Genomic DNA, 23,809 nt, shown 5'->3' on the forward strand with positions numbered 1-23,809 from the left:
TGAAAAGAAAAAAGCGAGGATCGAGCTGGAAGGAAAAAGAGGAACGAAGAGACGCGAGGCCGTGATGTGGTTAGCAATTACGCTACCGAACGTTGCTGGATGCGAAACCGATCGACGGAAGAGCCTTCCGGGCAGAATTACAAAATTCCACGGGGCTGAACTTTTCGAAGTCAGAGGGCCAAAGAGAACGTAACGTTCGAAGCGTAAAAACGGTTTGAGGAATTGACCGGCGCTACCTTTCGGATATAGACTTTTACGGTGGAGTTCGGCTCCAAGTTATCGAAATATCGAGTTAAAGTTGATTCGATAACCCTTTACACGTTCTTACGACACTTGCAACTTGAAATCATCGTCGTTATCGATCGTTGCCGCGCTTCTCGAATTTCTACGTGCGAAATATTTCCATGTGCTTGCGTGTGCGTTCTCGTTTCGACGAGCAAGAAAGGTTTTCGATGTTTGAAGAGAAACTTGGTTCTGAAATCGAAACGAGAAATCACGTATACAGCGAGCCAGGATACGCGTTTAAACAATCACCGCAGACAACTTTTACGTACGATATGTGTCACATAAAACATTTTGAAATTTCATTAGCGGTGCTATTCGAACGTTTTCGAAATGTTCGCGACAATGACAGCGATAAAATTGAAACGCTACGTAATTCAGAACGTTAAGGATTAAAGTTTCACGGGGAATTTATTCGACCGGTGAATTCTCCGATTCGTTTCGATACAACTGCAACAAAAGGTATCTCCGTTTTCGGAGTTAATTTTTTCCGTCGCTCCCTATTTGTCTGGAAATATGGCGCCAGCTGTTTTCCCAATTTTCAACGAGCCAGCTTTTCCTCTCTCTTCGACGATCGACGAAAGAAGGAAAAGTCGGGCCGTTCCCTGGCCAACGAAGCCCTGCCGGATGTTGCAATTTCATTAGAGCCGACCAGCTGGCACGTCGAATGGCAGATAATGGTTCATAAAGAAGACCCGTTATTGTCGTGCGGCGATCTCGCGGTTGAAAAATCCAACGTTGCAAAACAGCACGAGAACGTTCGTGCTCTCGATCCTCGCTATTTCCACGACATTTCCAACGAAAGCGGCGTATCTGCCGCTCGTTTCGAAGAAAAAGAAATATATATTAATACGCGACAGAACCCGGCAACGATCGATTCGAACTCTTAGATCGAAATAATTTTCGAATAATTTTCAGGGCAAGCAACGTGCTCTGCGTTTATTTCGAATAATCGCTTGAAATTCTTAACCGCGGTCAACTCGGCAAGTCAACGGTTAACTCGTCATTCTCTGCCTTCGATATCTCGGATATATAAATTCTTCTTCGCTTACGAATACCCTATCTCTTAACGCGTTGTTTATCTTTACTTGCAAGTAAATTACGTCGTGTTACGAGATTGCGTGCTATATGCGAGAAACTCGACTATAAATGTCGTAGAATGGCTTTACGAGTATCGTGAAAATTCATCGATGTTCATCGATCTGACGATCACGCGATCGTGAGTTATCGTGTCACACCTATTACGAATCTTCAAAGTCAATTTATTTATTGAGAAACGATGCTTCGTGTATTACACTTGCAGTACCAGTCGTAAGTATTATAATAAATTATAAATACCTGAAAAAAATTGAAACATCCGATAGATACCAAGTGGTTCTTCGTTGCTCGTATTTTCAGATTATTTTATCATAAATCACGTCACGCGTATCTTATAATATGAAATATCAAGCGAAATAAAATTCGCTACGTACAACAAGCGGATATCTTGATACATATTTACGACCGATAGCGAGTTTCACGCAAATTCACCGTCTTTCGATTTATAGCGTCTTGTACGTGGAAAGATGACGAGACGACGTTGTTCGTTCCAAAAGCTGCCACGCAAAAGCGTTTCCCGATTTCTTCTAAAAATGCAACGCGAGTCGAACGATTCGCCGCGAGTCTCGCCTCTTCCAGCCGAGTTATACTTGGCGATTTCAAGCTCTTTCGGCATAATGCAGCTGCCGGATGAAATTTAAATGAACCGAGATTGACACGCGACCCATTTAGAAGCTGCATTTCGACCGCGCGAAATAGAACGCTTTACCAACGAACCGCAGCTCTTTGCAACACCTTTTCGCAACGATCCAGAAAACTTGGAGAATCCGGGTCACACGGGATCTGCTCTATTCCACGAAATATCGCCCTCTCCTCGTCTTTCTTTCGACCATTTCCTATTGGCACGCGAGTAATCGCGAATCTCCGTAGCATTTCTGGTTCATGGCGACGAACAGACAAATCGGAAAATCAGGTTTTGTGGCTCGAAACAAGACAAACGTCGGGAATAACAAAACTGCGTTGCAGTCCTGGCTGTTATTTTTGGAAAAATCGAGTTTGAAAATTTGTGACATTCTTTGTAAACGTATTCTGTTTTATCGTATCATCTCCGTTTGGTCGACGCGTCAGGGATAAAAGGAAACGTCGTCTCTGCCCTCGATGGTTCGCGCTTCGACTCTCGCAAATTTATCGCTCGTTCCAATAATCTAGAAAAAATGTCGCTCCAGAAACGGGACTCGTTTGTTCTACCGGGGCAAAAATTATCTCCGTTCTCGGTAAGTGGCACTTTTTTATTTCACTATCGATCCCAACGATCTCTGAAATTTCCTTGCAAAACCGAGGATCGAAAAAGCGACGCTGCAGTCCCGTTTCGAGAAGGTAGCGCGAACGCGACGAAGAGTCCCCCGCGAACGAGCCGCGTCTGCGGTTGAAAATTAGCAACGGTGGTGGGGAATAGCGAAACGTGGAAGAGAAAAAAAGAACACGGTCTTTACAAATGTAGCGAGACGAGCAACGGCTGCTTCTACGAAAAAAAGCCAAGCAACGATTCGTCTCTTGTTCCCCGAAGCGGATAGGTCGTATCGCGAGCGAGGCAGATCGAAAAGAGGGCTTTGAGGGGCAGAGGGGAGAGAAAGGGGAGAATAAAAAACTAGAGGAAAGAGAGAAGAGATTAAAGCGCGAGAAAGAAGGAACGAAGCAGAAAAGCTCGAGCAAGGAACAAAGAAGGCTGCATGCTGACCTGAAAACTGCTTTGGCACGAGAACCGCGTTTGACGCAGAAAATCGTGGAAAATCAAACAAATTGCAATTCTCGCGAGTCGAGTTACGATCGAAGAAATCACGTTAATTTCTCGTCGCGTGGAACATTTTCTTTCGTAAGAAACGACAACGGTGAATTTGTTCCGCGAATGGAATTCGGATGAGCGAAGTTTCGTTCCGGATAAAAGGTGGCGTTTAATAAGGGCTCGTAGGAATCGAAGCGCCACACGTGTACAGTTGGAAACGTTTGGAATAAGAAACGGGAAAAGATCGATAATTTTTCATTTAGGTCGATCCGCACGAACGACGATACATCTACGAGGAGTCGAGCCAAGTTTAGTAAACGTGCCGGACAAGGCTAGGAACTTGTGCCAGGAGAAACGAAAGTTCGCTGAAAACGAATCACACCGACTACATGGAGCAAGAGAAGCTATTGGGTCGTCGAATAAGTTCGCTCGTTTTTATTACGTACAAGCTTCCTAGCACCATTCTCCTTTTCTTTAAATACCAATCGATCGCTACCGTGCCGATATCTCGGATTCTGGACGCGTTTTCCATCGACGAACCCTTTCTTTTGTTCAAGGGATCGCGAACTTTACCTACGCGTAGGTAAAACGATGAAAGGAACGTGGTTGATCCTCGAGATCGATGTTTCTTCCGTGATAAAGAGTAATCGCGTAAGATTTGGGTCCTTCCACGTTCGTAGAACGTATCGTCGCAATCGTGAAACGACAGGAAAATTGAATATACTCGGTTAATGATTACGCGAATGGTGCAACAAATACAGCGGTGTACGAACACTGTTCATAGCCGTTGTGTATATTATAAATCGCGTCACAAAGCTTATCGAACGAACGAGGTAATAAAAAGGGCGTCAGGGTTAGCCGAGGCTCTTTCAAAACGTCGATAAATTAAATTTATAATTGATTCGCCCTGATACACCGACGCACCCACCGTAACTTCTCCGCTTATCTCGTGGCTCTCAGCCTTTCTTTTTTTTCCAACCTCCTTTCCCGTTAAACCGTCTAACGCATGGAATCACATGATTTATTCGTGAACGCGTACATAATACGGCCGCTTGCAGCGTGTTGCGGCCACGGTTTCTCGTGTTTCTCCGAGGGTATTTAAAATCCTTTGGTGGTAGCGAGGAGGAAAGCAGGAGGCAAAGGGCCCAGAAAAGGGGCGTTCCTAAATGACGAAACCAGTTTTAGGGAGCGTAAGAGCGGTAGGGCCAGAAGCCCGATGCTACGATCTGTCGGTGGTTTTCTTTTGCTTTGTAAACCACACCGTGCTCTTCCAGGTCATGGTGTTCTAGCGATCTTTACGAACGCCAACCCTTTCAGAGCTTCCCGTCTTCTTTTCTTACCCTTTGCCCTCCTTCGCCGTGCAACGTGGCATTTTCGCGAAACAGTCTTTCACCCGAACCGTCTCGCGCTTTCGACTACCTCGCGATCGAATTACCAAAGAATTCGTTTCGTCGCTCTTCCCTTCCACGCGCTCCAACCTCAACTTTCAAACAGTTCCAAGCTTTTCCACACTGACATTCGATACAGCCGCGGCGTTTCTTCTAACTTTTTTTTTTTTTTTCCAACTTCGACTCGTCCAAACATAGGCGAGCGTTACGTTTTACGCGCGAACATCCGCTCGTAATTCGTTACGACGCGATTTATTACACAGCGCGAATCGCAGACACCAAAATAATTGCAAAAACGTTACCGAATATCCGTTGCAAGATATCGCGTATCTATGCATTCGCGTCGCGTACGTATATTGCCGACGTATAATATACGTATGTTGCTTATGTTTCAAACGCGTTTACGAGTTATGACGAACAACGTGTTCGATCATTCCGTATTCGAGATTGAATTTTGAGATACCGGGGCACCAGCGACTCAGCCAACGACTCTGCCTTTCTCTATACAGGTTCGAAGCGATTGCAAGTGTTTCAAATCCATCGCTACGTACACGACAAAGGTATAGGAGAGGAAAGAAAACCGGGCGTCGATGTGGGGCTGTCGGCGCGAACGCGTACGATTATTTTTCCCTGTTGGCGAAAAGGAGCGAGAGCGGAGAGCGTGTGGCGGACCGTGACGAAATCGTTAAATCATAATAAGCCCGGCTGTCGGTCCGCATTCGCGCGTGACTTGTCCGTACGATTATTAATTGTTATCGTTGAATTTTCCCGCAACCTTCCACGCCTCGAATTTCCGGCCCGATTCGCGCCCAGCTTTCATAAATATCAAACTCCAGCCATACCAATTCGAGCGCGATTCGCTTCGAAACGAGCGTATCGACACCTGCGCGATCGACAACGTTGTACGCCTCTTTTCTTCCGATGCCAGCCTCTTCGCGATCTTTCGCAATCGGAGGCTGACTGGCTTCGTCTCGCGATATCCATGAACCCATTAGACGTCGACCGTGTTCTCACGATACAACGGCTGAGAAAACGAATCAGAGGAATCCGATCGAAAGATCAAGGCACGGTCATCAGGTGTAAGGCGTTCGATTAAAAGAAAATAAGAATTAAAAACAGAATCGTACGATATATTCTGTAATCGCAATCGGCGGTTCTCGATTTGCGCCTCGATGCGTCGTTGTCTTGTTGTTGGAGTGAAAAGTATTCGACAGAAGTACGAGTTGCTGTTTATCAGGTTGTCCGAAAAGTTTCTTTCGTTTTATAAGGAAACGATAGACGCGCAACGTCTTCTGTTTTGTATTAATCTATTGAATTATGCACGAACATAATAGTAGAAATAGAACGAAATGGATCGTACCTAATTCAATAAAGTAATACAAAGCTGTTGGAATTAGTCTTGAAGTTAAGATTAATAATCTGTGGAAGACGCAATGTTTGTGTTGAAATAATATTCAGTGATGTTTATCAAACAGAACTACAGAACCAAATGTATATAAGCGACGATTGCAAACGATTGTTGGCCAGTTACTCTCAGACTAGACTTAGGTAGCGACCCATGATCCCTTAAATACCGTTCAAATGCCTGTGCGAGTGTCTGTGTAAAGGTGCTTATGTCTACGCGTGAAATATCGTTGTATTCCAACAAAAACAGAAATTATCGTTCATCTATTATCACCTTATGAAACGAAAGAAACTTTTCGGACGACCTCGTATTTCGAATTCAATCTGCTCTCTACGAATTCGAAGATTCTCGACGAAGAATCGACGAGTAGCTTGAATATACGTATTTCAGGCACACGACGGATTTACCTTTGGAAGCAAGTCTTGGGGGACCGCGGCGACAAAAAATTATTCAGAGCTGGTCGCTGACAAAGCAAAGATCAGGAACCGTTGGAACAGATAACAGACTCGTGCTGCTTTCAGTCTCGGTCGTGTTTCTAACAGCGAATTTCGACCCGACGTTTCGCGAACGTTCCAGTTCCGGGATCTCGGAAACCTTAAGTTTCGTAGAACTTTCAGTTACGTAAAAAATGATCGATCTGTTTCCGTGCAAAGAATAAACACGACAGGCCGTTCGTATCGATCCATTGTACGTACAAACTGGTTAAAAGAGTTTAAGAATAATAAAATACGTGCTACGTAGGTAGAAATGTGCCGATAAGACGTAGAGTCGCAAAGTTCACGGAAGACCATAAGTTTTTGCATCGATGTCAAAAGGGATGGAATCGCGTGTTACGTAGAGATTACGCCAACGTTCGCTAACGCAGTTATTCACGATGAAAAAGAGAAAAAAGGGAAAAAGAAAAGACGGAAAATGGGTTAACGTAATCTCGTGGAAGGTGTCGCGATTATAAACGCAGCGGTGTACCGACTTGCTTGAGATTCGCATCGGCGTTCGTAGCGACGTTCGAGGCTGCGTTTCGCCCGTTTCCACTCGACTTTTCCTTCCGTTGTACCTTGTAACCTCGTAGAACGACGATCGTTCGATAAACGTATTTTAAACGCACTCGATAAGCTACGGTAAATCCTTCTACTCTTCAAAACGATAAATCGACCATCGATCTTTTCGCGGATCTAATTATTTAATTTCGCGAACAGCGTTTAAAGCGAGAGGGACGTAAAATTAAATTGTCGTATCTGGATGAAAAATTACTCTTCGAAGACGGTGTTACTCTTCGAAGAGCTGGTCGATATCGTCGAAGCAACGCGTATCTCTGTACGATCAACGGTTCGGCGATGATTTGACAACGACGTACGTGTCTCCAATCAAAAGGTTAGAACGGATAACGCGATATCTGGAAGGCAGAGTTTATTATTTGGTTAGATTATTTACTCTCTAGATTATATTTACTTTTTAATAGAAATTCGATAACCCGAGCACAATATTCCTAGATCTTTCACTCTTTGCTCGCGCTTGCTTATCACTTTGCCACATGCCAACTCAACTTCTTCTCTCGTTTCTTACCGCGCTTGGTACCGAGACCCTGACCCGCGAAATAGTTGGCGATATAGTTGGCGAATCTCCATTCAACCGTCGTTCGTTGCCGCGAACGCGCCGATAACACGAACGCATCCGGCAACTGTTATCGTCGCTATCGATCGACGCGATTATCGCGGCTACCCTCGTTCCGTGGCCGCGACGCAGACGCGCTCCACCGCACGAATCAACGAATTTATCGATGTAAGAGAACAGGCGAGGGACTTGCCGTAGGATTAAACAATAATTGACCGCGGCAAGCGATCGAAGCGAGCACGTACCGATCGATACTCGCGCGATAAACGCGATTCGAGCGAACGAGCTGCCACGAAAGCGCGAAACTCGAATGTTTATTTTCCAAATATACCCAGGTTTACTCGTTGTCCGTGAATCAGTGACAAGAAGCGAGTCTTTTAATTTCCAGTTACGTAATACAACGGCGATGATCGCAGACATTTTGCTCGTCGACTGGTATCCTCGAGATTGAAATGTAAGCGAGCATTCTCTCGCTGTTTCGCGATTGTTCGCTAGCGGTCGTCGCGAAGAAGCGCGTCTTTCAGTGCGGCTCGGTTTACGAATAGATCTGCTCGATGAACGTTTACGTTAATTAAACAAACGCGAGCGAACGTTGTTGTTCTCGCGGCGTGCTCCTGTTCGCTCGGTCTGAACGCGAAAGAAGGTTGGAAAAGAAGGTTCGCGAACAGAGAGCGATCGTGACTGGAAGCAGGGACGCTCGCTGCTATCGAAGTAAAATATAGAACTGTGATAGTCGTTATCCGTGATGAGGTTAGATAAAAAATGACTATTATCAGTCCGTATCAGTCCATGTCAGGAGTTTGTATTTGTGATTTATAAAAGAAAATCAACGTAGGTTGTAACGTGGACTACTCTCGATCAAGCTTGTCGATAGGAAAAAAAAAAAGAAGGAAAGAAAAAAGTAGGAAACGGACGATCGGAAAGGAAGCTTCGAGTTTTGTATTTCGTAATATCGACGCACAATGGTATACGGTTGTTCGACAAAGATTCGACAAAGACAGATCGCGACAGAGTGTGATTTCAACGCCGCTTCCATACCGTAGCTTCGATTCTTCGCTAAAGATCGTCAAATACTAATTATCTACATATATCGCGATACTTTGCATTTGACACGGTGTCGCAACAGCGGTTGATGCAACGAGTTAATGCTCTTTTAAAGAGCCACCGTAGAAATCGCGAGTTAATGGCTACATATCGGAGAGACATAAAACAATGATTAACCCATTTTCAGCGACGGCAATCGCGTACAGCTTGGACTCCGACACCGGACAATGCCGCTCGTAACGAGGCGGATGTAACGAGTTCAGGCACACGCACGGCCGTTCTCGCTCGAGTATGGCTCGGCATGCGTACGTAAAACGAAACGAGAAGAGAATAATTTTTACCTGTTATTACGGTTACAGCGTATCCATCCAAGATAATATCTCGGACGATAAGAACGTGACAAAATCGCACGCCAAGATTATCGAACCATACCGATACGTTGTGACCATCGCGGTATCACGAACGCGCTATACGATATCGTACGATATCGATACTTATTCGCAGGATTCGATTCTTTGTACGCGCATATAAACGCGTATTGGAGCATGGAATCGCTATCGATACGTTGGCGATTCTACTTTGGAACGTCTTGGAACGAGAACGAGCGAAAAGGCCTTGACCCACCGCAGCGTTATCCTTTGCGAACGAATTGCATCTATCGATACGCCGTACAAATTCAACGCGTCTGGCTGTTTTTAGTGCGTCGTTTCGTTCGCGTTATAAAATTCTCGGTAAAGCAAAATTTGTTACAGTTTGCCGACGAAACGTAACCGACGAGCGTGCTAATATTTACGACCGGGATCGCAAGAGCGTCGATTAACGTTAAACGAGATTTGACTGGAGCGAACGTCGAGAGGACAAAACGAAGAAGGTAGGAAAAGGTAGAGAGGTCGAAACGGTCAGACTCGATTCGTTCGAGGAGAAGGCAAGGATGCAGCTTCCGATCTCCGAGGAGCCACAAGGGAGTCCTGTCTGCGAAGTTTAGGTTCGAGGCAAGTTTGCACGGTCCGCTCCACAGCCCGGGCGGATCCTTTTTGCAATTAAAAAACCGGATGGACTGGTTCCAGCCTCGGACATTCCGCAAATTCTGACCGCGAAATCGAGGAGGTGGAGGGACGAACCGGCAGGAGTGGGTTCAAGGGATAAATAGCGGAGTTAGAGATCTCTCTCTCTCTTTCTCTCCCCCTCGCTACTTTTTCTTTCCTGCCTTTTGCCCTTCCTTTCCCTCTCGTCTCTCCTCTCCTCCCGTCTCTTCGCTTCTTTCTGCCGTCTTCTCGCTCCTCGCCCTCGTCTTGTTTTGACTCGACGGGATAGAAAATGAAACTCGTTCCTGGACGCTCGCTATCTCGACCTACTAAACCCTGCGCTACAACTGCAAACCGAGATTCGCGTGAATTCTACTCGACGGTTGAAAAATATGTCGCGTCTTAAAATACGTCGTCCGACTTTCGGGTTTAAGTTGGCTGAAAAGTTTCTACTGGGCTTTTAAGCGACGAGTTTGGAAATCGTTGACTCCGAGTCGAAGGCAAAATCGGGCAAATTAGATTTAACGATCACCGGCTCGACGACCGTCCACCGACCTGTCGGCCGATTAATCCCAGCGGCTAATTGATCGTTAGAGGTATTCGGCGAAAGGGAAATGGATCTGGCACGGCGGAAATTATAACGGGGGAAAATGGCGCCGCCTCCGCTCTCGAGGCTGCGCGAAAGCCCGGGAATCTCGCCTTGATTCTCGCGAAACTTCAGCCAGCAACGGTTTCGCTCGGATTTTTACCTTTACGAAGGTTCCGGCTTCTATTTCTCGCGCGGAATATTTCTTTCTCGATACATCGTCTTCCCGTCTCCGAGAGCGTCTTGCAGAAGAGAGTAAAAATCTGGCTAAAGTCGCATCCGCGAACTCGAAGCCGACAATATCGCCTGATACTGCCACTGTTCCTGCGATACGCGCTTCTCGCGAGCTTCTTCCACGGAATTCGAGCTAAGATTAAACAAGCTAGAAAGGAGGAAAGAACGCGACGGTATTGTGCATGGGAACGGGACGTGTTTACCGATGCGAAAACCAAGCAAGAAGGTGCGGTATATACGTTCATCGATAAACAAATTGCTGGGCCGACTTTGTCGGTTGCATAAGCCGTTCGCACGCGACTACCAACGTTGCATAGTCTTTGACCGCTACGTCGGATTTCAAAATCGACGATAGCCAGGGATCCCCGAGTTTCGTCCATCCACGTATCCCTGTTTGTACAACTTGAAAGCGCAACGTACGAGATTACTGGTGGAGCGACCTGGCAGAATTCTGCCGGTATTCAAAGTCGAAATTGAATCGTAGAACCGAGGGGGAAAAAAAATAGTTGCGCTGTCCGACAATTGGACTGCAGGGAAAAGCGATAGAGGACGGCGAACGAGGCACGGGGGAAGGAGGAAAAAAAGAGAGAAAGAAGAGGGTACAGAGTTAATTGGATCGGATATTTCAGCCCGGATGGGAACGTCGGGCCAGCCTGCTCCCTTTGTCTAGTCACTCGCCTACGAAACGTTCGCATTCTTCTACGATGCAACAACCGGTGCACTTACACGACTCCGTTTGCGTCGTAGCGACGCGCGATTGTTCCTTTATCGATCGTTCTTCCCTGTTTCCCGCGTTTCTCCGCGATTATTTTCGCAATTACGCGTAATCGAAAAACGATAGCCGAGCGGTCGAGAGAAACTCGGGCAAACCGTCCGACATAGAAAGCACAGAGGCGATACGATAGTCTGAAGTAAAACTATTCGTCCGGGTAGGAACGTTCGTTTCGTTACGTTTGGGCGCGATCGAGGCACGCGTCTCGAGCGTATTTCGCAAATTCCGACAGCTCGGTCGAGTAAAATCGCGTCCCGGATCGAGCACAACAGCTTGGCACCGGTAACCCAGTGTGCAGGGCAACGCACGCGAGCAAAGGTCGCGTGGCGATTATTCGCAGAGGAGAAAGGCGTACCGTGTGATCAGGGTGCGCGTTACGTAGGCAGTTTGTCATCCACGCGCAGCCGGTTACGCTCTGGCAAAGCCTCGCTTCGAAGGTAACGCAACATCCCCTTCCTTACGCAAGAAACCCTCAAACTATATGAAACGCGCGTAAACGAGAAGCGCGTAACGAGATTACGAGGTTGATCGCGTTCCAAGAGGTATCGATCGTCCAAACAGAATTCTCAGAATTTTTAATCGAACGTAGGCTGCTCCAACTTTGTCAGCGGCGTAACGTCTTTTCTCTTATCTTTGCCCTTTATTTACGCTCGTACAGCCGGGAAAGTAGGAAACGCCACGTACGTGCGAACGTATCGCATCACGATACGTAGAAACGAAATTCGCTCGTTCGAATCGACGCTGATTCTTCCTCCCTCGTGATCTATCGAAGCGAAACCAAAAGCGAAAATAAAAACCATCGTCTCTCCACCTTGCAACCTCGCACCAGTTAACGTTGAATTATAAATCGAACGTTCCGGCAGAAAGAAAATTAATCGCACGGTTTATCGAAGCGGAACATCCAACGACCACCCTTCGAGACCACCCGCACATTTCGGCCGATCTGGTTTTTCCGCGAACTGGCCCGCCACTCGAACGCCGCTCGCCCAACCAACGAAACGAGCCGTCGACCTGTTCGCGAACCGTGACCGGTCTAATCGCGCGCGAGTCCGCCAACCCGTTCGCGAAGTTACGAGCGCAACGCAACGGAACAGAGGAGAGAGTGAAACCGGCCTAGAGCGCACTTCTGCCGCGCGACCCGTGAACGAGAAACGCGGTCGTCGCGATACACAGCCGATTACGAAAGCGGCACGTTGCAAAACTCGGCGCGGACCTAGGCCTAGGTTGCAGGCCGCGGCTCGTGCCAGTTAGATAGGAATCTGGAAACGGACTCGAAGCCGCAGCCACCGACTAAAGTCGAAAGAGCCGCGGCTTTTCACCTGATCGTGTCTGAAAGTTGGCTCGCCACTTCTTTAGAAAAAAGAAAGCAAATACTGGTGAGTGTGGCTGGCGAAAGAATTCGTCCGCCAACGTGTTATTACGCGCGTTACGCGAAACATTTTAAAGTTCCGCTAGTACCGTAACGACGCTCAACTATCGTCGTTTTAAACGATTCTGAAAATGCATACGAAAATTGCGAGATATTTTGGTACAAGTATATATCTCGCAGACATCGCGGAGATATTTAAACGGGCGATCAACCGCGATACTGGCGAGTCTCGGTGTTTAACGCGTTTTGTACGCCCAGAGCGACTATTCCTATCGTATACCGATCTTTTACCAAATACTTGCTCGCGGTAAGTAAATTTTCAGATCGGATTCGAACTTTGCCGATGCAATGTTGGCAGCCGCGTGCCGTTCTAACGCTGATGGAACATCGAGCGTACGAAAACTTCCAAAATTACAAATATGCATAGAACTGACGAATTTTTACCATATGGCTGCAAAGACGATCGCTCGAGCTGTATGAAAATTATATCGATCAATTTCAAGAATTTCAAGAAAAAAAAAGCAACACGCTTTGAAATTTACCACTGTTTTCCCACAAACGATCTCGCAGAAATTATTTATTTCGCTAATACCGTTCAAATTTTAGACTCTCGTAGAACTTGCTTCGTAAAATCGATGGTGGAAGAAAAATTTCGTACGATCGAAACGAAGCTCGCTGGAGTCGATCGCACGAGAGCGAGGCAAAGCTTTGCCCACGCCTGCGTATTCTGGCCTATTGTGCTCGTTCCGCGTTCATGTACCATCTCACACGCGTACTCCACGCATACGTGGCTGCGTGTTTGCTCGTGTCGCGATTAATCACTACCCACGTGGTTGCCTCGAGCGTAATCGACCACCTTCTCGAGCTCGCGTTCGCCAAACCCCATTCCAAGTGTACCTTCCGTCATAAAGGTCCGACGTTGGTCCGTGGATGGAACACGGGTGAACCGCGTCTCGAATTATCGTAGGTGCTCGCTAGCCGCCCTCTCGTCGCCCCATTAATCCTTCCTAGCTCTTTGCAGTTCCCAGGAATCTCACCAACACGTCACACCCACCCTTTCGTAAGTGGCCGCGCTACGCCGAGTTGTGCGTTTCTCAGAGATTCGAAGGTACGAAAACGCGCATAACGCGACAGAATACGTAAGCGGACGAAGATGGACCTATTGCAAAAGTTTCTTTACTTCTACGAGGAAGCGACAGATGCGCGACACTTTTCGTTCTACGTATTTTTGTTTTTTTTTTTTTTTTTTTTTTTGGAGATGTTGCAAAATGAATTGCACGTAATTCGATAAAATAACGTAGAACAAAACATGTCGCGCGTCTGTTATTTCCTTGTAAAAGGAAAGAAACTATCGAGATACGTGTAATTTTGTGTGCACAGCGTCTCGAAAAACAGACGAATGTAACTGTTCCATTGGCAATGTGATACGGAAGATGTAGAGACAAAGAGAGCGCCGAGACGCGTGCCAACGTATATCGACGAAGATCCTGGAAATCGTTTATTAAATAAATCTGAAACTATTTTAATATGAATTCCAAGCGCAACCTTAGCGTTCCTTTGCTTCTATTTCGGCGATTAAAATCCACGGTTCTCGACGGGAACTTTTGGGACAAGCCGGTATTTTTACGAAAGGAGATGGTCGAGAGAGGAAGTCTATAGCGAAGGTTTCTGACAATTGCTAAACGCTGTTATCCCTGTAGATCGCGTTGTACGAGCTAAAGCTTGCAGTCGCGTCGGGACATTTTCTCGGTGCGATCGAAAGAGGATCGGAAAACCTCGTATCGCGCTATACTTTGGCGCGGAATCGGTTCTACGATCGTCTACGCTACGATAAACGCCGACCAACGACTTTGACAGTTTCCAAGAAAGGGATAAAAAATGTAAAAATGAAAAAGGTATCCGCTGGAAACGGTCGAAAACCCGACGCAAAGAGTGGTCGCGAATGACTTAACGAAGCTACCGCGCGAATGGTCCACTTCACTGGCGGGGTAATCGTCCGGTAATCGCAATTACCTTCCTCGAAATTGCAATCTCCATCCTCGGAGACGAACTGACGAGACCACCTGAGGTAACAGCAACCATTACGATGCGAATCTGGTTCGCAAGCCTCGCTCGCTCCGACGCGTATCCCGCTATCGACGATCTCGCAGAAACAAACTCGCGATACTTTTTAAAAGGCCGCACGAAAACCAGACCGACCGATCGCCGTTTTCATTAATTTCTTAACTTCGTTACGTAAGTATACGATCGATACTCGATTCTCGAGAAACAAATTTAATTATTTCCACGAGTTGGTTCCGTCGCGAGGAGACGACGGTAAGTTTTAAAGTACGTCAATTTAAAAGTCTTTTCAATTTACCAAGCCTCCGAAACGCTCGCACGATGGCTACGGATCCTCGCCGTTTTAACTCCGCTTTTTCAAAAACGTATAATTAGCCGATCCCCGTACGGTCTCGATCGATGAAAATAATACAAAAATGCACGATAACAGGACGAAGAATCTACTTAGAAAGCAGCGAACGTTCGCTTCTTTCCAGCGTCAACAGCGCGCACCAACTTTAAACTTGCTAAACTTTAAACTCGCTTCTCGAGTTTAACGGTAAAGAAGCAGAGATCGCAAAGCCTTTTTTCGACCGAGACGAGATATCAAAGCGAAGAGAACGAGAAGAAAAGGTGGAAAATTCGGTGATCGTAGCGGCGTGTTGCAAGGTGCGCGTATGGCGAGTAAAGAGAGCCGAGAAAAGACAGAGAGATCGTGGCTGGATCGTCGAGGGCGCGACAAGCTGCGGTTAATTGCAATTAATCCGCGGTCTTTCTAATTAGACAAGGACGGAAGCTGGCCTTTTGTCGAACGGGTGGATGGGACGCGTTAATTGGATCGAGGGGGCGAGATCTTTGGGCCGGGAGGGATCGGGCGAATCCGGGACACCCGTTAGAGAGAAGACTTGTTGCGCGAATCGGCAGAGAGCAGCCCTCGAAAGGGCCGCTAGCCTGCCTCGTATTGATCCAACAACCGGCCACGCTCGTCCGTGCATCGTTGCGCTACCGGTGTTCCCGAACGTCGTCGGATAATCGACTTTCTCGACGCTGTAATCGCGTTCGCCGACGAGAAACGAGAGGTCAGTAGGTTCTCCGTCTCGCCAAAAGACGCGAAATCCTCTCGATCCTTTAACCGCTGCACGTACCATTTCATCGAGATTCGATAGCTCGTCGTCGTACGCTTTATATATCGTACGATGCTGTTAAATACCAAGGTAGACCGTCGTAACTCTATGGCGGATTTTTATGCGTTCGTGGAAAATTCCAAGACGCAAAAACGCTCGGAATGCGCGTAATACGCGAGAAGATACGAAATATAACGTTCCATAGGAGAATGGACGTCTAGAAGCGTTAACGCGACACAGTCTGGCTATTTAAGAAGCTGGTTGTCCCTGGCTCGAGCGATTGTTGAACGATAGATAAGATTCTTTCGAATTGATACTGGCTATCGCGGTTCGTTTTAACGATATTCGATGAATCGTATTCCATTTTAATATACCGTTGATAAAGTTTATACGTATGTGTGTTATCGTGACATATATAGCGATTGAGCCGTTTAAATCAGAAACGACAAGAGTAGAAATTTTCGACCAAGAGGAGCAAACGTATTTCTGTTTATTCTACAGACTGAAAACGGATCGTTCAAGAGGTACCGTTTCCACTCGTCGATCGCTCGCACAGTAACATCTGTCGGTCATTGTGAAACGAATCCTTCGATGACTAATCGCTTAAGTACAATTAGAGTGACGTTAAACAATAACGAAACGCTTGTACCGGATGCAATTTCTAAGCTAATATAAAGATAAAGTGTAGAGTGGAATAACGCAAGTTGTAAAACGAGCGAATATGTCTGTGTGCGCATATAATTGAAGGTTGTTACGCGTCGCCGACGTCGCCGTTTTCGTGACCGTACGTTCCTACGAAGAAATCACGATCGTTCTTCCTGTCCGTGGAAGATACGCTTCTTCGACGCGTCTTCCATCGCGTTTGCCATAAACCATCGTACCTTTCTGACACCTTAGGACTCGTAGAATTTCAGGTGTCCGAAAAGGCAGAAATTTGCAGCTCTTTCGCCATCGTCCTTTCCCGAGAAACACGATCCAAACCATATTTCGCTAATCCTCGTCACGAATCTTCCCCTTCGTGGTTAATTTTTAAAAAAATAAATAAATCCAGAAACGAACGACGTTCGTAAATGGGAAATTATTTTCTCGATGCCAGCGTAGCGACGTCGTGCAAGCCCGGTCGAGCAGAACATCTTCCAGAGTCCGTTGCCAATCTGGCGAGATTTAGCGACTTTGATCAAACGAAGCATCCGCTAAATACGCGACGGATCGCAAATTTTGACAAATCGTCCGCGAGAATCGCGTGCAAAGCCTCGCAACGGTTTGCTATCACGCTCGACGTAGATCTATAGACCTCGTGTGATAAGATCGCCTAATGGGAGAGCCTCTCTGTTCGAAAAATTCGTCCGAAGGAACATCGAAGGAGCAACGACTCGCGATAGACCGTCCGGGTGAAAGAATTAGGTAACTCGAGTTTCGTGAAACTTTCGTCTCGCGTGGACGACCGAAAACGAGCGAGGCCGCGAAAAGTCACGAATCTGCGATCCTGCAACTATATATAACCAAGGAAAATAGAAAATACATCGTCTCCTTTACGTTGAAAATTGTCAACAAACTATCTATTCTCGTTTATGCTTTCGCAATTGTGGATGCGACGTCGATTTCGATTTAGTATAAATATTGGAAAAAGAGAGATTGCATTTACGCATGTGTATCTGAAAGAGCAATGATAAAGAAAGAACAGCGTTGGAAACTGTTCAGGTTATTAGATGTATGCGAACAAAGGAACGCGTGGATAAATTGTAAGGTAGAAAATATATATTCCAAATACCGAAGTGTAAATACAAATCGGAATATAATTGAGCCGATCCAAATCTGTCCAAGTCTACCGTTTATGGTTTGCCTTCGACCCTGTCTTACGTAGAGTTTTCTTAAAAGCGGTGACCACTTCGACAGAAACGTTGGACATGGATGAGCGAAATAAGCGCAGAGTAGAAACATCGACGTGGTAGATTCGAAAATTGTGCCGATGAAAGATCTTTCTTTTCGCCTGCGATCTACGAGTCAAACCCGAGGAAAAATTGTTCGTGACGAGAGCGAAGCCGACGAAGGAAGGAAATTAAAGGAATCCGTAAAGCGAGCCCATGATCGACGTTCCACTTTCGACTAAGCCGTTTCTCGACTATCCACCCACGTGCTCGCGGTGCCGAATTTTTCCAGAAAAGCCGGACGAGTCACGATCGTTCCGGCGAGCAAACGCTCGGCCGAGCCAAGCTAGAGATAGCCGAGGCTCGAGCTTTCTAACTGCAGTTGCAACATAGTTCGAGCGGCGTTTTTGCGGCACCGCTCATGAGAAATCCTTCCTCTTACCCGACGCCGCCTCCGCGTCCACCTCCTCGTTAACTCGCGCATTTTATGCCAGGCACAATGCGCGACTTTTCCTACGTTTAGTCGCCCACGTGTCGACGATCCGCCAAACGAACTCTGCTTAATGTTTCAACTTTATCCGTTTCGTATCGAATCTACGATTAGCTAACAGATTAACAATCTCGATCGATTAACCGGTAATACCTTGGCTTGGATCGATTAGCTTCGATCGATGACACGCTACGCGATTTGCGTAAACCTGTTATTTCTTCGAAATAGATAACGAGGCAGCGATCGGATCTCGTTTGAAAACTAGACTGGAAGTCTGCTGGTGTTTTACCCGCGTTCTACGCTCATACGCGTCATGCACTCACGTACGAAGACTTTAGCCTGTTTGTAGCAATGGCGCATGAAAGTTAATAAGACGTATGAAATAACAAGAAACTACCTAACAGCCACTAGCGATATTTTATTTTCTCACAGAATATGCAGAATATGCTTTGCTTTTTCTTGCTCGTTTAACAAAGAACGCGAACGAGCGAGAATAAATTATCCATTTTGTCGATTTAATTTCCAAGTATTTACGAAACGACTTTGATCCCGACGTCCGAAATTTCCTGCTTCAACGGAGTACGACTTTCTTTCCACGTGATTATTAATTTACGCCAGAACGAATTTGGACAGATGCGCTGTCTTAGTATTAGGCGAATCTCCTTAGGAAATGGAAGTTTGTGAGATTCTCTTTTTCGGACTGCAGCTTTTCAGGGATGGTACAGTTTACTTCTTCTTATCGAAGACATATCTTTGGATCAAGTAGCAGATTCTTCGTAGAATCGGAAGTTTGCGTTGCTGGAGTTTGTGTTATTATTTACAATTTTATGTTATTAATTTCCATTAATGTAAATACATACGTATTTGGATAAAATATTAATTTCTCGTGGATTTAGATATTTATGGCCCTGCAGATTCTTTTCTGCGATCGTGTACGACGAATATCGAGATAGAAATTCGTACAAACGGACGAAGAAGCTTTAAGATTGCTCGACTTTTTCACTCTCGTGCATAATCCTGCAATTATAGATGCGAGACTGTCCTAACCAATGTCGAGCATAAGTAGCAACGTTACTCGAATGGAAAGCCGGACTCGACAATGGAGAGATTGGGACCGGTCGAAGGAGAAGACACCGGTTGCCGAAACCGAAACCGAAACCGAAACCGACAACCTTTACCTTCACTCGAGTTTGCCGGCTGTTCCACTCGTTTCATTCACGAATTTCACTTTCACGGCCACGGCCATGGCCACGCGATTCGCGTCGCGACCGCTCCACGATCGCCCCCGCTTCTTCTTCTTCCTCTTCTCGCTTCGTTTCGCTTCGTCCGCGAGCAGCGGGCTCGACGCCCGATCGAGAAAATATAAATCGTCGTGCGAAGATCGAGAGAGACGCGGCGAGCGTTTTTCACCGACCCAATTAAACCGTCAACGAGTTTGCCTACGATCGAGAAACGCACCGACCTTTGAAATTCCGCTGCACCCACTCGGGAAAACGATCGCCTGCAATTCGCTCCTTATTACACCTATGAATCATTGGTTATCGCGGTTCGATCGATTAAACGAGACTGCTATCACCTTCGTCGCCGTTTTTACGTGGGCAAGAAATCGTTACGCTTATCGTGGCTTCATAGTCGAAGGAATTGCTAATTTTGTTCGACGTAAGCACAGAGGTGAGCGTATACGAGACATTGAAAGCAAATGCGAACTACGTAAATCACATTTTTGTCGCTGAATGCGTAAACTCCACCGAATGTCTATATACAAAGATATCATTCCAATAATCTGAAATATCACGAAGGAAACCGTAACGAGTTGCGTTGTACGTACAGCGAAAGACGCGTAGCGATCGGATGCGCGTACTATATACGAACACAGCGTACGTTGGAAAACGTGGCGCGTTTCATTTTCATAGCATCGAGTTTCTAGCGATCGGACAAAGTTACGAAACTCGATTAATTGCCACGTAAATATAAACACGCTGGCGCACAAACGCTCCTTGTAGCCCGTGTACACGAGATACAAAGCCGACTGTGGATATTCGTTTCTGCGAAACGATATCCACGAATAAATCTGGATGGAAACGAAGGAGGGCAATAGGAGAGTGGAAACGGGAACGAAAAGACGAGAGGTCGGTGATTAGCGTCGCGAAGTCGCTGGCTATCTGCGGCCGAAGATTAACGAGCGTCGAACTGAATTCGGTCGATTATCTCGGACGCATTGGAGGCGCGATAAGGCGTCTGGAAGTGGAGCCGTCGAGTGCCGTGAACCGTACGAGATGCCAGGCAAGCCACGACCGATTGCAACACGAAAAACAGCCGCGTCCAGTTGGGCTTGGCCGCAGCGGGAGTCGCTTCTGCTCTTTCAGCTCGCGGCCATGAAAATATTACGAAAAGGACCGTGGACGGTGTGGTACGCGTCAACCATCGGGACTACGATTTCAATTGAAAAGAACGCACCGCGTGAAACGCGCCTACGGTTCATCGTAAATTATATTCCAACGATGCGCTTTCTAACCCAAGATTTCCTGTCTCGGCGAAGATCAATCTTCGTACGTGACGTTTATGCAAATTATACGGTTTCTTGCTTGCAGATATCTCCGATAAAAACTACCGAGCGTTTGTTTTTTCTAACTTTCCGTGATTTAGATAATCCAAGATCGCGCGTCCCTCGCTATTAAAAAGAAAAAAAAATATTCTTTCACTTAACACCGCAATTACCGAATTCCTAAAGACGACCGGTTCTAGTTTTATCTATTTGGGTAGCTCTGGCATTACAGTTGACTCTTACCGAGATCGAAATACGATTGGATATCTGTTACGATCGTATTTAACAAACGATTACCTGTCAGCGATCCATCAGCCGCGAATTTTCTCGTGTCCTTTATAATTCGCTATCTTTCTCCAAAAAGTTGTTCCAATTATCGAAGCAAAAGTAAATGATGAAAAACCGAATTACTTACGGCATAAGCCGAGAAACCCGATACAAATTTAGAGCAAATTTTTGCAAACATATCGCTCTTCCGTCCGGTCAACGATATCCTTTCCAGCAGCGGCGAGTAAGACAACTTACGACCAGTAATTTTGAACGGAGCAACGCGATCGCGATAGCGACGCGCGTCGATAGGAGCCGGCCTTCTCATCGCGAGTTCTCGATGGTCACGTGTCCAGTAACGTCCACGGACAGACATCGATCGTCGATGCCGTAATCCGGTAATGAACGGGTAAAAAACGCGAGCCAAGGTATTCCCGGGACGGTCTTGAATAGCGATCGCGGCACAAGGAAACCGGTCACCGTGCAAACCGGCCAATCAGACCTAAAAACGACTATTCCATCTCCTTCTATCGTTTTTCGCGATCCTTTTTACCGACCAACGTACACTTCTTTCAACAGAAACGCGATAGAACGTCAATCACCCGAGACATCTTGCGAGTAAACGAACGATGTTACGGTGGATCGTTACGCGATGGATCGCATAAATTAAGACGAGAATATTTTTCTTCGTTTTCGTGCATTTAACACGGTGAACCGCGATGGTCGCGTTTTACCGTGCGAGTTACATTTACCGTTACCGAATTTTGTAAACTCCTCTTAATATCGTGTACCATCGATCAATAATTTGAAAAAAAAAAAAAAAGGGACAAGTTTAATCCGTTTTGTTCGTAATAAAGGAAAACCGTACGAGGATCTTTATATTGGGACTCGTTGTAGTCGTACGTAATACGTCGAGGTGTACGTCGAGTTCCGTTCGAAGAACGCGCGATTCGACGTAGAGAGAAGAAACGAAACGAAACGGAAAGGAGACAGTTTCTAGGACCTTAGAGAGTACACTAGCGCCTCGCCGCAGCGATATCGCCTTAAAACTACTAGCGCCGTAGTCTGCAAAGGGCTAAAACAAAGGAGAACGTCAACGCTCTCGGTATCTCGGATCGCACGAGTAACTTGCAGCAAAATTCGTTCGAGTAACTCGTTCGACTAGTTTCCACGCTCGCCCGATAACACGAAACCATTTAACGAATTTATTTTACGATGGAAATTAACGATCATCTTTCACCTAGTCGAGTCGGACATTCACGTCCACGCTTCTTTTCGCTTTATAGCGTGCAAGATTTACAACGGTCTAGCGATACCTAGGACAACTACGATAAATTTTAGCCACTCGTTACATAAATAAGCTGATTCGATCGAGAAATATGAAAGTTGAAAAAATTTACAATTACTATTATTAATAGAGCTTCATGAATAGGAGGCGTAAAATTTCGTTAATGATAATTAGCTCGCTTGTGCAAGAGGATTCTGGACCCTCCAACTAATAATTTCAATAAATTAACCGCTTACGAGTTATAAATTATAGACCTGTTTCCACTCAATTTTACGATTTTTTGACAAACGGGACAATCGATCGAGCTGTAATTTGTAAACTAACTCGTCGCTCCTAAGATTTCGCTAATAATTTATTACATTTTTTACGTTTATGAGCGAGGCATCCAGAGGGTTTAATATATTAAAGGAAAGAGAAAAACGCGAAGCACGAGCTAGGTTTCTCGGTAATCAGATAATCGTTATCGTAGTTAAACGCAACTATCTCTAGGCGAGCGATTAAACCGAAGGAAAAAAGCGTCGTTACGCGAGGATGCCAGGTGTAATTTAACCGGCAGGGATCGTAGGCAAGTGAAATCCGCTCGCGACCTAACGAAAACCAAGCGCGGGGAAATATGTATACAGGAGAGATAAACGCGACGAGTTGCTAAAACAGCCTAGTTCGAGAAAACCGAGGAACACGATTAGAAAAGATCTACGAGATTAGATTTACGACGAGCTATTTACTTAAAATATCGTCCGAAGGTATTTCGCTGTTATTACGGTATATAGCTTTAAAGCCTCGAACGATCCACGTTTATATATTTTCTGCTTAATTACGCATAGAATATTCTGACAAAGTTTGGCTGTTGAACGCCGGAACGTGTCTGTGGATGGTAGAGGTTAGGACCGAGATCAACGTACGAGTCGATTCTCTGCGCGTATTTCGAAAATGTGGAGCAACCGACGAGAACGAAAAAGAAAAAACAAACACGGATTAGACGGCAAGGTTAGACGAGCAACGCGTAACGTTTTCCATGCCGATTAAGAAAACGAGTAAATGGAAGTTTCGTTTGGTAAACGTTGCTCGCGATCGTGCCACGACGAGACGACAATGGCGCGGTTAGGTTAGACATTTTCTTCCTAAGAAACGCTCGAGTTTAGTAGCGTACCACGGAGAAGAACCGTTAGGATACTAAAGTTTTATTGCGTCCCCTTCCCACACGAAACCAACGGAAGCTATACACGTGGTATACGTTGGGTCGTTGGGAAAATTCGTAGCGAAAGAAGAAAAATTTAATTGGTATCAAAGTTTCCGCCGTCGTAATTTTACGAGTCTTTCCTAATAATCAAATCCTTCGAATATCTTTCGCCGGTTTCTACGCCAGGTATTTAATTTCTTATCTGCGCAAGCATACGTAATATATTCATCAAAGTTTTTATAAGTGTTCAAACACTCTCGTGCGCTACAGTTACACGTGTGCATTATACGATATAAACACGCAGCTACAGGCTTGCTACGTAGCCGCGAATAAATGAGTCACAAAAGTTACATTGTTACGACCAGCGGTCGAAACGCGAATGAAAACCACGAGTCTGATCGCTTCCTCGGCTAGCAACCGAGTCTACCGAAACGCAACCTTACCTCTAGCGTGATAAATTCCTATAGAGA

General features: G+C 45.9%; 1 protein-coding gene across 1 annotated transcript in view; it reads right to left on the reverse strand.

The window, feature by feature from the left end:
- LOC132908063 (dentin sialophosphoprotein) overlaps positions 1-23,809 on the reverse strand; it is a 148,048-nt gene that overhangs the window by 121,850 nt on the left and 2,389 nt on the right. The gene's annotated exons all lie outside the window — the stretch shown is intronic.

This window comes from Bombus pascuorum, chromosome 6, assembly GCF_905332965.1.
Source record: "Bombus pascuorum chromosome 6, iyBomPasc1.1, whole genome shotgun sequence".
Classification (NCBI taxonomy): Eukaryota; Metazoa; Arthropoda; class Insecta; order Hymenoptera; family Apidae; genus Bombus; species Bombus pascuorum.